At 29.5% G+C, this 17165-nt stretch overlaps 1 long non-coding RNA gene across 1 annotated transcript; it reads left to right on the top strand.

The window, feature by feature from the left end:
* The first annotated feature begins 10812 nt into the window (after window positions 1–10812).
* On the top strand, window positions 10813–14779 carry LOC105678055 (uncharacterized). Its single transcript, XR_010891098.1, has 4 exons — window positions 10813–11140; window positions 11341–11590; window positions 11795–12048; window positions 12873–14779. It is a non-coding gene; the product is annotated as an uncharacterized lncRNA (long non-coding RNA).
* Window positions 14780–17165: the final 2386 nt, after the last annotated feature.

Raw genomic sequence — 17165 nt, 5'->3', positions numbered from 1 at the left:
CAGAGCTCTCCAGTTATCTTTAAAAATTTGTTATCTTCATTGCATAATTTTTAATTTTTATATATTATGTTTATATCTAATTTAGATTTTCATATCATTTCCTACATGTTCGATTGTTGAAATAGCAATAACTTCTTTACCTTCATAAACATATTACTAAGAATAGTTAATAGATGACGCTGTAAACAGCATTTTCATAGTTAAGGGGATGCTGGAGTTACCGGCCGGACATTATATTTTTTCGAACAAGAATATCTTTTTATTGGTTGCATAGAATTGTAAATCCTTTTGCAGGAGTAAAGTGTACACAAAAACGGAATTCGGGCTGCTCGACTTTATTTGGAAAAAAAAGAATTAATAACAAAATTTGTTTCTATTCATTAATTTCTGTTCTGCTCTTAGAATAACATATTGTATAGAGCTATCTATTTTCGTTTTTTATAAAAGTTTAACAGTTTTAAGACGCTGAATAAGAGCAGCCCGAATTGCGGACTGCAGAATAGAATGTTATGGAACCATTAAAATTGGGCTGAAAAGTCTAATGTAAAAAATATTCTTGTCCGACTATTTTTACATACGTGTGCGTCCAATATCGGTATAACAGATGAAAAAATAACAGAAGATTAGTTCCAAGATAATATCAGAGAGGCGCTATACAATAATATGCGAATATATACACGCACCACACATACGCATACACAATACATTCATACTTAGATTATGACTTATGCCGATAATATCACTCTAATTTTTAGTTCCATCGAAATGATGGCGCTTTCGCGTCGGAGTTCGTCAGGCACTCCAGCATCCTCTTAAATAATTATAGAAATTTTAACAAATTAATTAATTATAACACATATTATATACATTTGTATACATAATTAAAATAATTATAACACATATTGTATACATTTATTATATTAAATATTGTTTTAAAATTATAACACATATACATTTGTATACATAATAAAAATTTTTTAATTTATTTAAAAATTTTTTAGTTTAGCATTTTTATGTTATGTGTTTCAGACTTAAAAAAAGTTATTCCTTAATTAACACGATATTTTTATGTAGATAAGCTACAGTCAGTTGTGCTATGCTTTATGTACTTGCAGTGAATAAGTATCCTAACTAAAATAATAAAATGAGATTAATTCGCTTCAGCCAGAATATCTTTGTACATAAAAATACATACCTGTGCTGTGCATATTTATTTCTATTCTAAGTATAGCTAAGATGAATTGTATTTAATATAGAATTTACATTTAGCTAATGATCCAATAAGGATATTTATTAATCTTATTATTTAATCGAATTAAAATCCAAAAACATTATATAAATAATTATGTAAAATAAAAAACAATAAGAAAATTAGAAGTGCAAAATTAAAATAATAACATCATGTAAACGCGCTGTGAATGTAAATTGCTATATAAAGATATATTCATTATGCAAGTAGAATATTCCTATACACACACAGCACAGACATTCATTCTATGTTGATGACACTTGAAAATAATAGAATATATAAATTTTTTATATCATATAACAAAATACTCGTGTTAAAATAATATCGATTGAATAAAGAGACTGAACATCTGATGTAAGTAACGCTATAAAAATTAATTTTTTTTATTACCTCAACGACGATCGCGTTATGTTCACGTGAAGGCGGAAAGAGGAGAGAAGGGGCTTAATTACAAAGGAATGCGAATGGAATGAATCCGTAAGAAAATCCGCTTACTTCTATTACTTCTTCAGTGGAATCCCGTCGCGAATTCTTTCTTCGCGGCACTCCCGAGGGAGACGCATACATGCGCGGACGGATTACATCGTTCTTCAAAGATCACGTAATTTCGAGAAAACGGCGATGCGAAGTTACTTGGAAATGATAGTTATTTCTGCATTAATGCACATCGATAAGTGCCTTTTTTCCTCTCAATCGATTATCGCGGAAAGAGATATATTTTTTCGTTCGATTAGTTGTCACATGCCAGCGATTTTCCTCCCGCATACGACTTCACTATTGGCCACAGATATGGCAGGCCTCCGATACGATATCGTAGATGTTGATATGTAGCAATCTGATTAGAATTGTTAATGTTATTACTATTAGAAAAAACATATTGCAGCTCGACCCACGCATATGCTGCACTCGTTCGCACTCGTCCGCTTCCTCCCTTTACGTCTCTTGCTATTTCAAGAACAGTTTAAATTCTGTTAAAAGCAAACAGCACGCAAATAATTTTTTTTGTCACTGATCTGCGCGTTTTCTCACTCATTCCCGTGTATAAAATAAATCGCTACAATGAACGCTGCACGAATCATATCAGCACTAATAATACATAGCACACTTAATAATGTACGCTCTTGGTATGTATGTATGCAACTGAGTGTAGTGTGTTCTGCATGTGGTAATATATGAAATAAAAAATGCTGACTTTGGAATGCTACTAATGCGTACGATCAGAATTCTGTGGACACGAGTTAGCACGAGTTGAAATAAACAGTTTTGTTTGCGATTTATATATATTGGTACGCGAGCACGCGCGTTTAAACAACCTGGTATAAAAATAAGTTTTCTGAATTAATTATTTCCAATTTGCAACGAATATTTAGATTCTATATATTACACAATTCATAGAGAGAAGAGAGATCTAAATCATTCGCTTTCATTTTCTTTCTGCAGACTTATTTTCAGTAATTTTTATGAAATTATTCCTAAATTTGGCGCAATTTTGTGCTACCTTTTTAACTTGTGTTTGTGAACTACGCCAAGTTTCATAGTGTAATTCAGATCCTAGATAGTTAAATATTAACAATATTATTAGACTGACAGCAAATTTAATCAAATCAATCTGCCAATATCGCTAACATTTCGCCTACTGGGATTATTTTTAAAGCTTTTAAATTTACATGACTATTGCATAAAGAGCATATTTTTCACAGTTTTTTTAATACAATTGCAACAATGGCTATCTCTTTGTGAAATTGAAGACGTGATAAAAATGCGTCGCAGCCTTTAAATAAACGGGTCGTAGCTAGCGAAAAAGCTCGGGAAATGGGTTACTGGCGTGACTGGAAATCTCCCTCGATTCTGTGGAAAGAAGTTCGTAAGAATGAATGAAATATGTCATAAGCGGCTGAAAAAAGATTTTAGGTTTCTACGAAAGCTACCCTCATAGTTTAAAAAAAAATAAGAAAAAAGAAAATTGTAGTAGATATAAAGATTTTTTCTGTTCAAATCTTTATCCTGTAATAAATAATTGATTTAATAATTTTAGCGTTTAATTAATTGCAGAAATTGTTAACATTTTATATAGATATTTATTAGATTTTTTTTTTTTTTTTTCAAAAAGAATGATTAAATAAATAAGTCTATCCCTATAGTTTGTCACAAAGTATGCGTATTTCTGAATGGATTGTAACAAAAACGTCTTATCTGAACAGTTCATGTTGATTTTAAAAGATAACCTTGATTTTGGAATATATATTTCTTAGTTTTCTCATAGATATTATATTGCGGTCACTAGAAACGATTTGTTTTTTACATTGATAAAATAAGAGCGTTAAATATAATATATAGCATATATATAAATATATATATATATATATTTTATTATATTTAATTACGCTACGTGAAGAGAAATCCGGCTGAAGGGAAAAATATGATCAAACCTGTCACAATAAATTACCGGCACGCGCACAACGCCACAACGGCATTATGATAGATATCGTTAAAACCATATCCTTGTTCTACGTATGATGTGCACGGAAGTGGAAAGTGTACCTATACTTTGCGGACGTTCTAACAACGCATTATTATTGCTTCGATTTCTTTAACGATCATTAATATTTAGGATCACTAATAATTAATATTGACATTATCTTTCACAGGAAAACCCACTTGATTTTCTTTCGTTACTTTTACTTTTTCTCTTTCATATGTTTTGTACGCATTTATTATTAATATCTATATAATAACTACGTAATATCATAAGTTATCTTTTTTGTTCCAAAAAAACAATAAAAATGTTGAAAGTATTTAACATAAAATTAGATAACACCTTACGATAGTACATTCAGATAATTTTATCAGATAAAAAATGTAAAAATTTTATTTTTACTGACATTTATTGTTCAACGGCTTATATGTATGTTTAATTTTTACAATAATACCGATAGATTTTACGGCTATTTATATGTTTCATTCACGCAGCGGTAGATATGGCAGTTTAATATCCGGAACACGGTATTTTTGTAACATACGATTTCAAAAAATTGAGACATGCATGGAAAATGCATAATCGCGTAGGAGTGGCGAAATAAATCCCACGAGCTGACATACTAACGGTCTGATAAAAATCTAGCCTTGCAGGTGTGGTCTGGTGCAGAATAATTTTTATACCGACTTAATGTCGCATTGCGATACGACTAATGACGACTTATTGGCCAGTTCTCGTTCATTATAGTAACCGGAGTCTGAAACTGCATATCGTAAATTAATTGACTCAAAGACACATAATCTCGTGGTGTGTTGTTTTAATTTCTTCACACAATCTTTGCAAAAAACAAATGTACGGTAAGCGATTAGTGATAGAGAAACGCCGTGGAGTACATAGTTCACATTTATTTCAACGTCGAAGATTCGTCAATATAAATGTTATTTGATTCACGTATTTTGTGATAAAAACAATAATGTTTTTAATTGTACGAATAACAAAGTTGCTTCAAAGTTTAAGGAAGGAAACTGTGCTTTCTGGGTCGATAGACTTCTACTTTGCAGTTATGAGTCAGATAAATGCAGGCACATAGCGGAGTAATCGACCTTAGATTAGCCTCGTCGGGAGACTGTTGCTTTTCCGCTACGCGAGGTTATTCAATTTTGCTTTTACGGTGTTTTAGAAGTAGGAAGCGTAATGACGCAATGCACCTGCCCTTGTTCTACATTGTTGCTTTTATGTCACTGGTAACTGTCCATTTGACAAAAACAACGTCCGGAATATTCGGTGCAAGGAGTGATTTCATTTTTCAGCATCGTTTTCGCATGCTTCTATTCTTTACCGCGCAATGATACGAGCAAATGTCACCGACGGTTATTAAGCGACACTATTAAACAAGAACGAGTTTTGTACGCGATTTACAATGGAACTAGTTTAACATAGTGCCGTAAATGGAATATTAATTTCGTGATAATAATATAAATATTTGGAATAATTAACAAATATAATAATAATTATAATTATAAATATAATAATAATAATGATTATTATTATATTTGTTAAACAGAGACATAAGAGATTTATCAATCGGAAAATAGATATTTGATGTATTGAACTCTGATTTGATAGATCGTGCAGCAAAAACTGATGCAAATACATAAAAGTTTTATGATTAATGATGAATAAAAGTTGATATATAACATAAAATACAATTTCAATTAGCTAACTCTAATCCTAATTAGGTGTATAAAGTGCATAATAAATTATTTTAATCAAAAGTTTAATACAATTAAATGCACGCTAGCTCCTGATAAAATCGATAATTATTGAACACCTATGTTCTATTAACAGATGATTATGGATCACATAAAGTGCACGTGCATCAAGGTGCACGATCTAGATCATGCGGAGAATTTTAAATTGTCCATGCGCGTAACTATATGCAGTAATCTTTGATCCTGTAATTAATAATTAATTAAGCTGTTGTTGATTTAGGTATATAGATCCACTCCCACGTACGCACGACTCATTATAACATACATAACAAAACTAAGGTCGTTATATAGAATATATTCACGATTATATTAAACGCACATAAAAGCGATCATTTAGTACGGCCGTACAGAAAATACACTGGAGAATGTACAGTCAGTTACATTGCTTCATTGCGATACAGATTAAATCGCACCGGCGGGCGAAATCTTAAAAATCGAATCCTAAATCTTAAATCTCGAATCTTATATCTTGTTATGATTACATTTTTGAAAGTATGCTCACCTTGAATACATGAATGCGTTCTGAAAAATTTTACGATTCGGTAATTCACGCATTGTTATCTTTAAATTCGTGCGATTGTAAAAATTGTTACACTTCCAAAATATATCTTCTATATTTTTACATAGCTTTAATTACAAAACGCGAGTAAAAAAATATTTTTTTTTGCAAAGTTACTGTTGCAATACTAACTGATGCAACTGATATAACTACCATGCAAAAATCTATGAATTATTCTGTCATTTATGATAGAAGCGCGACTCTAAATATGCGATGAAAGGCGTGTGAATTAATAGAGCGACATAATCGCAGATAACGCGTATAATGCAGCACATCGGAATGTTTGATCGGATATCCGATGGCAATTATCATATTTAACTTGCACTTTAGTATGTAATCTTTTTCGATCGCATGGTGTTTATGTCGCACATGTAAGGTTCTCGTGTTGCAACAATCAATTTAATTTTTTGTAAACTTGCTGACATAAAACAAAACAGACATAGGTGCTCCAGATTTACTGTTCTCTGTTATTTATAGACTTTTTTATAAATATATATAAAGGCAAATTTTTCTTAAGAAAAATTTAAAGTTTCAAAATTTCTTAAGTTATAAGTAAAAATGAAAAAAAAAACAAAGCTCCAAATATAAAATAGATGTGCTATGTTTAATTTTAAATTAGACGTTTGAACAGATTTATAATTTCAAGATTAATTACACAAAAAAAAAATAATAAAATTTAAAAACCAACAAGTAATTTCTTTTAAGATTTTCACTAAGAAAAAAAAATTCAGCTTTAAATTGCTCAAAGAATTCATAAATGAAAAACGCTTTGCTAGTTCTGAAAATCATTGTATAAATCATTTATCAAAATGATGTCATTGTTATCAATAACACTATGTGCATAAATTAATGTTGCGCAAGAGTTTATCATAAAGCATTACGTCTAATGAAGGGTTTTAATAAGACATTTCAAGCTGATTAAAATATCATCCGATTGTAATGATTATTTATCTAATTGCCATAAATGTGCAATAACTATTCTACGAATAGATCTAATCGTAAGATATATATGAGTGCATAACGCAATATATATAAAGAGTTATTATCTTACGATTAACTAATGAGATACACAGTCCCTTACTGCGATTTTTGTAAACTACATTTTTTTCAACTTTATATCTTCATAATATGTAAATTACCACTTATTTACGTGGTATTTCAGTATTGCATTATTTATGTGCCATCAAGTATTGCAATGAAAAATGTGCAAATAAAATTGAGTAATTTAATGGTGCATTAGATAATAAATCGTCCATATAATACAAGATTTTCTTTTTTACAGATAAAGGAAACATTTAACTTGTAACAGTTTTGGACAGCCCTCATTAGGATTTTCCTTTCCTTTATAGTATTGCTCATAAAATATGTATAAGCAGATGGATAAATGTACGAGATATGCAATCTTTTTAGGTTGTTCTGGCGCGGATGTGGATGTGGAAAGTGCGAGTCAAGGACATGTTGTTCTAGAAAGACTGCATCTCTTTTTTCTATTTTGTGCTAATTACTTCGTATTAATTATCTGATATCGGTATTTTTTTGGCAACTTGAAAAAGCAATATATATATATGACACATCCAGTAAGCAAAATATCGTGAAACATGATCAAGTTTGCTAACATTGTTAACGTTTGACTTGCTAACATTGTTAACATTTAACTTGCTAAATATAAAATTGTTTGATGTATTATTTATATATTATTAATATATTATATTTATATATTACAAGACAAAATGTATTATTCATAGCGCTAAAGATATATATGAATAAAAATACAAAATAATAAATGCAAATTGAAAAACATTTTATTGCATTTGTTTGCATGGATAAATAAATGCAAGAGATACGAGATGGAATTTTAATTAATTTGCACTAAAATAAAAAAAATTAAATTATTCTACAAAAAGTTATTAGATAAATCGGATTAAATCGGTCCCTATCGATATTTGTTAATCAACCTTAATATTTTTTAAGCTATTTAAATCTCTGAGGCTAAAAAACAAGAGACTAATCAATTTTATTCAATTCCGAGAACATAATGTTCATGATAAAATCAAGTATAACGCTACACAGTAATATAATTGTTCACGCGTGACTAATTGTAAGTATAAGGTGCACGTTCAATCTTTTCTTTTAAAAAACAACATATTCAGCAGAACCTAATACGATGACACAAAGATAATTTTAATCGTATTCTTTGTTGACTGCATAAAAAAGTTAATTAATTGCATAAGCAAATGGACTAATATTTGGCATATATTGTTATAAACGTAAAATGAATGTATCGTTCTATCTAAATTTAATACACAGGATGTAAGATAAATTTGTCGACAATGATTAAAGAATCATTAGTCTCTTGAAGAAACACCAAGGCCTCCACTGCAGTCAACATAAAAAAAAATAATTACAGTTCCACTCAATACTTAATTCCTACGGTAATTTGATAGGTGTGTTCTCAAACGATCGTATCGGCGATATCGATGACAAGTCTGATAAATCTTCAAGTGTACATCATATTACCTAGCAAAAAAGATTTTACGTATATATTAAATTCTAACGGAATCTTATTAACATAAGAACTATATTATGTACACCTCTCGCTTTTTTTAAACGGAATAAAATTGATTGAAATGCTGCTAACTGTTAATTAACGATACAAACACCGACATCAAAAATAAACCTCATGTCCTTCAAATAGTGCAATTTCGCTTTATTGCAAAAGCAAGTATAATATGCGAGTATAATTGCATTTTATTGCAAATCAAATACACAATACGATGATATTCAACACCGTCGGTGTCACATAAAACTTCAACGAATTATCAATCGAATGTTATATACTTCTTTGAATTAAATTTTTGTTTTTCATCAACATAAAAATTGGACTGAATTTTTTCTTTATTTTATATGAACAGTTTTCACAGCTATAAAATATATGAATTTAATAAGAAGCAATTTTTATTTTATTCGAGTTGTTTACTTTTCACATTGCATATCACAATGTGTTGTGCAACTATGTTTTTTATGCGATGTACTATCTGCTCTAATAGGCGTTATTATACATCATTAAATATGCATTTATGTTTGTTTCATATTTTTTCTTGCGCTGACTAGAATGAAAGATATCTCTAATAGAATATTTGTTATCGTTTTAATGCATATCGTTTTAACGCATAAGTATCAATGCTGCCTGTTTTCTTGGGGTTCGATTATTTGTACTTCACTCTTGATAAGAAATAAAAAGAAAAAGTCTCTTAAATACATTAAATTCAAATACAATATAATAGAGGAGCATTAAGAGCTGTCGCAGGATGTTAGTGCAAAGTTTTTTTTTTTTTTTTTTAAAGAAATTAATTAATTAGTCTACATGAGACAGTTAAATTGTACACCGATCTCAGATCAAGATACTTAAAGTGTACGAAAAGTTAAGTACATTGTTCTCACATATGGAGAATCATAATGTACTGATAGGAATTATTGGAAAGAGAGAGAAAAAATATTAATTAAAATTTTCGCACTAAATAGCGCACTATTATTAATTAAAAATTTCGCACTAATATCCTGCGACGGCTCTTAATGCTCCTCTATTATATTGTATTTGTTAGTTATCATATGAGCCTTTCCATTATATGTATTTTAAATCACGCGGGTAATATGACGCGTTTACGTTCTACAAAATTATTCATTTCCTAATCTAGTGAGAAATGAATGTTAGGAGCGTGGAGTCTGACAATAAGTAATTTAGTGATCAGAACATTCGCCCGGCAAGCGGAAGACCCGGGTTCAATTCTCGGCTTAGCCACTCGCGCCCTGATATTTTTTCTCTCTTCCTTTCTTTCCAATAATTCCTATTAGTAGATTATGATTCTCCATATGTGAGAACAATGTACTTAACTTTTCGTACACTTTAAGTATCTCGATCTGAGATGGGTGTACAATTTAACTGTCTCATGTAGACTAATTAATTAATTTCTTTAAGAAAAATTAAAAATTTTGCACTAACATCCTGCGACGGCTCTTAATGCTCCTCTATTATATTGTAGTTAGTTATCTGTAGTTAGTACATCACAACACATGATATATTTGTTAGTTATCATATGAGCCTTTCCATTATATGTACATTAAATTCAGTTCATAATACATTAAATTTTCATATCAATTATCATGATGTTGACTACGTTTACATGTCATCCTTAATCGGGTTTAGTAACATCCGTAGTTATGAAATTGGCCAATCACAGTCATTCCATTTTTCAGAGAAATAGCTGTGATTGGCCAGTTTCATAACTACGCATGTTATTAAACCCGATTAAGGGCGACATGTAAACGTAGTCAATATCATGATAATTGATATAAAAATTTAATGTATTTATGAACTGAATTTAATGTATTTAAAAGACTTTTTCTTTTTATTTCTTAACGTAAACGTAGTAAACGTAGTAAACATATAAATGTAGTCATTATTTGACAATATAATGCTTTCATTATTGATGCAATTAAAATACAGAAATGCAATCAGTAACTTCGTATATTATTATTGATAAATAAAATAAAATTAAAATAAAATCCAATGATTACATACAATAATTACATTTATGTGTGGCATCAAACAAAGAAACAGAAAATAAAATCAACATTCAATCTCGTTTCACATTTATAGACAGATCGTTTATATTCCGCAAGATTCCATTTCTATATATCCTTTAACTGTCCGATTTTATCCGTGCTATTTTCAAAACAAAATTCCGTTAGCGTTGGCAGTTCAGTTGATGTCTGATTTTAATACAGACAACAGTATTTGACCGACACCAATGCCATATAAAGCCGTTAGAATGTCTTTTCTTCGTGATAGTGAATTCCTCCTACTTCAAAAACTTGGATTTGGAAAAAGTGTACTTTATGTTAATAATTTTCCATCATTTTATATGTGTTGTTATAATATATCTATTATTTTTTAAATGTCGATGGAAAAATGGCACTTTTCCAAATCATAAACGCTCTTAGTGTTGGAATAAGCTCAGCAATATGTTGTACATTAGTACAAAATTTGTGTCGACAACAATCAGAGGAAAAAATTATACAAATCGGTGAGTTTAAAAAATATATGTAATAATAAAATATTTTTTAAATTAGTTTATTTAAACATTTTCATGATGTCGATTTTGACACACTCTTTATTTTTATAAGCAATGATTATTTATAATTACAATTGGCTAACATTTTAAAATTATTTATATTTTGTCACAAAAGAAAAGTAATTAATGATTAAACCATTATGTTTTTTTAGTTACGCCCAATAATAGCGAAGTTATAAATGAATCTTCGGGCAGAACTAATGAAACTTCGGAAAATGTTATAAGAATTATAATCCAAAATAATTGTTCACATTCAAGATGCAATTGTGATAAAAACATGAATTCTATTGTAAATGAAAAATCGACAGAGCAATTGGCAAAATCGATCTCCACGGCATCAATGGCAAAAACTGTGACGAGTTCCTCGCAGAGGAACAGGTCCAGAGACATGTGTAATTGCAGGTTGTATGAGAATTTAACTTATTTAAAATTTCTATGTCTAGTGCAGTATATGTTATAATTTATTTTAATAATATTGAGAATAAATTTGTTTATGTAACTTAAAAAAGCGATATTTACCAGCAATATTTTCAAATAAATATAAAAATTATTTTAATGTTATTATTTATATTATAATAAATTGTGCGCAAATATTTTTGTTATTAGATGCCGGAATGTTACTGACGAAACAGAAATGTGCAATATACCACAATTAAAAAAAAATGAAAATTTTTTAACGTCTACAAAAGTACATTCAAAATGTACGAAAAAAAATAATTTTAGATTCAAGAAAATTTTTTACAAAATGTGCTGTTGTAAATCATAATAAACACATTTACCTACAATGAATATATTTCATATATGCAAATGATTATATATTCTCATATGAAATTACATCCAGATTTCAGCGACACATTTAGGTATTGTATTAATGTGCACTATATTAAAATTTTTTTACTTTTTTGCTAATTTTCATTACATGCATTACTTTGAGAAAAAACACTCTCAAAAGTAAAAGAATTGTATCGCTCTTTGTGTTATATGGAAAATTTAAATAAATTTAAACAAATTTTTTTAAATGTGCAGTAATACTTATGAGCTTTATGAACTAAAATTATTTATGTAATCGCACTAACCGTTAAAAAATTATTATTATATATATTTATATCAGTAAATAAATCAATTTGTGAATATATGTCACTTTTCTTCTTTAACAAGATTTGTAAGAAAATGTTTAAGTATTTTTTTAGAAAATCTACTATAGCGCTAGCTTTATAAATTTTTTTACATTATAGTTTCTGCATTACACATTATAAGCACAAAATGATTGCATAATTACAAGTTTTATATGATTTGTTATTCAATCTGATGATTAGATATTATACATTGTTAAATATTCATCTCTCATCTTTAATTCGTATATAAGTCTAAAATCGTTATTATTAACATTAAATATTACTATAAATTTGATGTGAATAAACACGAGAGATAAATATTTTATAATATATTTTATATTGTATAATATAATATTCAATCATTAAATTAAATATATATTATTATTCATGGCTATTTTATATATAAATCATGTATCAGATGTAGTCTAAATTAAAGTGAGTTTCACATTTAAATGTTTTATTGTGCTTTGTTTAGAGGTATGCAGCCTATTATTGTCCACTATTATAATTACCTAAGAAACATTAGTGTAATTGTCGTATTGTTACAAAAACAAAATTTCTATTTACAGATGATAATAGTGAAATAATGATTTAATGGCTCAACAAAACAATAGTTTGTGGTGTAACTGCATAATTGCAGAGAAAAGAAAATGGTCAGTAAGTTAGAATGCATTTGCCTAATTGAGGGTCGCTTGATTTGTCATTTAAATTTTCGCAAATAATGCGTAGTAATATAGATGAAGAATTATGTGTATATTTCTTTTATGAACTAATTGGGATATTCCTTATTTAGAAACTGATAGCAATACAAGTTTTAAAATGAACGCATCTTTGCCTAATATCTATAATTGCTAGTTCAAATAATATACGCTGACGTCAGACAGGTGTAAAAGTCGAATAGATTTTCTATTTGCCAAAATAGGGTACGTTAAATGTTTCAATAGAACCACGATAAGAAATTCTTCTCAATGCAATCGTCGATTTAAAAAAACTATAATTCCATTATCTTAGTAGTGTTAACTAAAATATTAGATTATTATTAATTTCGATTCTTGATTAAAATTAACCATTCTAAGGATTAAAAATCAAGAAAATAAAATATTTTAAGTCTAAAAGTCTGTTTCTGCATTAAATAATCTTTAAAACAGTTTTATGTATAATATATAGTTTAAAACTGTACAATCTGTGATTGCTCGTAAATTCAAACAATAATAAGCAATAAAATATTAATCGTTTAGTTAACAAACAACCCTTTCAGCTTTCGCCTTATTTTGAATATCGTGCATTTGTTTTGTGCATGTAATCGACTTTTTTCATATATAATAATATCAGTTCTGGATCTGATCAGAAATTACAATTCTTATTAATCAGATGTAGAATCGTAGTAATATTTGCATCGTATCCGAGTCTTATGTAAAGCATGATTATCGCATAGATAATAACGTTACACTTTATGATTTTAATGATATTTTTTTATCTGGATTTTAGAAAAATGAAATACTAACGTCACTAGTAATTAATTCACGATTCTGTTAAGCGTTGACACGTAGTCACACAAAATATAAATAGTTATTAATAATTTATTAACTAAAAACATAAAAATTATGCAAATAAATGCAAATCAGAATTGCAAAATATTTAATTATTTTGAACAGTAGCGATTACTGTAAGATTATAATCTTTGCTACTTCTGCAATTATATCTTTTACTTTTAACTTGTATTAAAATTATCAATATTTTTTTGTAATATAAATATATTATTTAATGACATTATAATTTTTATTATTTCGTAAATCGATTATATTCTCAAATAATATTATTTTAATATTTCATTTTTTATTATTTTGATTTATTATTTTGATGTTTTGATTTTTAGTTTTTAGCTTAAAAATACTGATATATCATACAAAAATGCAAAAAATGGAAAGACAAAAAAGCAACAAAAAATATAAAAAATTCCATTGACTTTTGTGGCCAGATGTTCGAAAGATAATTATTAAAGAATCACACCAACATTCTTTTTTGTATGCCATTGTAATTATCTCTGTTTCGCGCAACTTTTTAATTTATAAAAGATTGTACATTTGTTGGATAAGCAACAGAGATACTATTTTTAATGTAAAAAAATTTCGTTGGCTTAAAACCATATGAAAGAGGATTTATTTTTCTCAATGATATTTATCAAAAACTTTTTTTCAATTACAATCTCCTTAACTTAATAGACATCGTTCTGTTCCGTTTAGAAAAAATTGTTGGTGCCAACACGTAATTCCGGTTGTGTTTACGAACATCTGTCACTGTCTTGAAGCGGCGTCGAGACCCTGATTTATTCGCGATTGATTCACGCAAAAACCGTCGAGACGTCGATCAGCGGATCGGTTTTGTCAGCGTAATCGACATTAAACAGGATATTTGTCGTACAAGACACGTAACAGCTAATTGAACTAGAAAATCATAATTCAGTGAAATCTATTATGACATTATGCGACGTAACACAAATGTAGGTCTGGGTTGACTACAATGAGCAGGTTCGCATTATATAGCAACCATTATACAACGTGACATATATTTTTTAGTAAATTATTTGAATCACGATTGTCGAGGCAATTTCTAAAATTAGAAAATCCAGATACCGCAATATTCAAAATAATGAAATTGTAAAGTCTCTGTCTTGTTTTTTAATTTCTTCTTTTTTAATTAGTTATAGAAATATCGTAACAATCGCTAATAGCGTGCAAAAATGATGCAAAATAGATGTTTTTGTCTCTATTATTTTTTTCCCTCCTTTTTCGCCGTGATTTCAGTATTCTTTTACCAAGAATTGTCATTTTATACGCTTGAAATCGATAACGATTGATGTATTGCGAATCAGGAACAATTTATCGATCGCCCAATCGTTATGTACCGTTTATAATACTGAACGCTTCGATAATAAGTTATATATATGTTGAAATGTGCTTAAAGTGCAAACGGCGCGTCGATTCCATTTGCATACACGCGTTCGCCAATAATTAATGATCAGCGCGTTACGTAATGAACCGATTTTCCTGCGATAAGGATTGGCCATTCGTCCATGTGTGCAATTCCGATCTATCGCGCATGTACGCATGCACCCTCGTTAATTAGTGCGCGCGGTATTTCCTTTTTCCTTCTTTTTCTCGAATGACACACGTGACGTCCACGTCCGTTGATCGTGGGTGTGGACCGGCGCGGCCTGCGGCCGTGCAGGCGGGCCCCTCGTAGACCTTGAATTGTCTCCTGTCTTGAGCGACAATTCGATCTGCGATAAATGCGACGCTTGACGACATATCGAAGAAACTGGAAATTTGCTGCAGGCTTTTCAACGGTGTAGCAAATGACGAATCCGCGTCGTAATGATTAATTAAATAAGTTAACGAAGAATAATCAATCCGAGGATCAGCGGTCTAATTAGCTTCAACCTTATTAAACTAGCCAGGAAATCCAACGAAATAAAAATATTCCGCGCGTATTATCATTAGAACTCTGTTACAAAACCATCTCCTCTGTATTAGTGTTGTTTGTTATTAATACAATTAGACTCGTAGACCGTTAGAGAATTTTTAATCTCGATCGATTCCAGACCTTCGCTCGGCGCAACACCTTGAAACCTAGCCCGTGGCACATAAGAAAGAATCGAGTTATCGATCAAAGATATGCTGATGGTTTTCCCTGTAACTCTGCAACAATGTGCATCAATCAATGATTTACCGTGAACCACACTTATGTTCGATTCCAATAACAAGATGCACTATCGATTGAAGGTTATAAAACAATTGCGCTTATTATTCAATGAAAAGAGAAAGACTTGAAAAATCCAGAGAAGTACACTTAACTTTTAAATAATTGCAGGTATAATAGAAAAAATATTTAATTTAAATATAAAAAAGATTCTCGATTAAGTGCATCTCTACTTAATTAGTTATGACATTAAATAAAAGAAATAAATCTAGCCCTTTAATTCTCTGACTTTTAATAAAGTCTATTTAAAATAATTTTACGTTTATGTAGACTGAAGCAATCTTTCTCTCGATAAAATGATTCTGCTGCATAGAATTAATCACGCGAAAATATTCGCCAAACTTCTGATACAATTATCTATCAAATCGTATTAAACTGCAAATTAGTTTTTATGACACAATTTGGCCACGTCTACTGTATATTTATGAAATGTCGTGCAACTATGAATGGACACGTGCGCAGAGAAAGGAAAACCATGACATCCGCAATTCCTGTGCTTGATCTTGGACTATGAAACGTATTCCATCAAATACAAAAAACTCACTGTGGGTTTTACCCGGTATCGAAATTATATCGTGCACTCATTTCCTCAAGTGATTGGATTTTTACGGAAATCCTTGACAAGTCTCTTTGAATCGAAACGATAATAGACAGTGAATGCAATTATACGCCGGCACGACTCATCGATCTCCTAATGCATCTCTGTCAATCTATTTGCTACCAATAATATCATTATATATAATTTCAAGTTTAAAATTAATATAATTTAGCCTAAAAATTAAGCTTATTAAATTTGTTGATAATATAAGAAATGCCTACATAATTATGTTAAACTGACGTAAGTATATTTAAAATATAAAAAAATTGCGGAAATAATTTGGTTCCTATTAACAAATACAATAGAATTTCTCAATACATATATATGAGAGATTTTATTATAGATTGAATTTAGAATAAAAGGCGTATCTCTCGGCAACAGTCACACTTTTTGCGAAAATCAATGTCCCGCAAAATAGCAAAATTACTCGGATATCGCAATACTGCAAAAATAATCATCGCAAAATGGATAGACTGGATATATTCGTCTCCGTATAAACGTAAAT

This window comes from Linepithema humile, chromosome 1 (assembly GCF_040581485.1).
Source record: "Linepithema humile isolate Giens D197 chromosome 1, Lhum_UNIL_v1.0, whole genome shotgun sequence".
Classification (NCBI taxonomy): Eukaryota; Metazoa; Arthropoda; class Insecta; order Hymenoptera; family Formicidae; genus Linepithema; species Linepithema humile.
Note: the sequence above shows the minus strand (reverse complement) of the source record. Positions and strands in the feature narration are given on the sequence as shown.